Source organism: Arachis ipaensis, chromosome B01 (assembly GCF_000816755.2).
Source record: "Arachis ipaensis cultivar K30076 chromosome B01, Araip1.1, whole genome shotgun sequence".
NCBI classification, from domain to species: Eukaryota; Viridiplantae; Streptophyta; class Magnoliopsida; order Fabales; family Fabaceae; genus Arachis; species Arachis ipaensis.
The window spans coordinates 45,156,598-45,157,248 of NC_029785.2; positions in this window are offsets into that span (position 1 = coordinate 45,156,598).

Below are 651 nucleotides of genomic sequence, written 5' to 3' on the forward strand. Positions count from 1 at the left end.
GATCATTTTTAATATTATTTAATTAATTTTTAATTAAAACATATTCCTATTTTTTAGGATACACATTTATAATTAAGGTTAATTTAAATTTTAAAAACTAAAATTTCTCTAACTTTCTACCCACTTCATAGTTAGTTATTATTTTCTTCTTTTACATTTCTTCTCTCTCTATATAACACGGTTTTCTTCTTTAATATTCCAATTTGTATCTGCAGAAAAAAAAAATTCAAAATCAGTGCATTTAGAAAAAAATTAATCCCTTACATATTACCTTTGATAAAATGCAGGATCTATTTTATGACTTTTTAGTGATGAATGGTCGAATATAATTATATACACAAACTAAAATATTTTCAATTGTAGTTTCTTTTTCAATTGTAACACATCTAAAATTATTAAATTATACAAAAAATATTTTTGAAACACATCTAAAATCATAAATCTAAAATTTAAATTTAAACATTAAAAATAAAATTAATTTTTATATCTTATTCGATAAAAACTCATCTAATATTTCTCTTTTTTTAATAGTTAAATTTTGTCGTTACTTATTTGAATATTAATGCTTTTAAAAGTATTAAAATGTATGTTTGTAAAAATTCGTTTTTGTTTTTAATTGTAACACATATAAAATTATTAAGTGATATATAA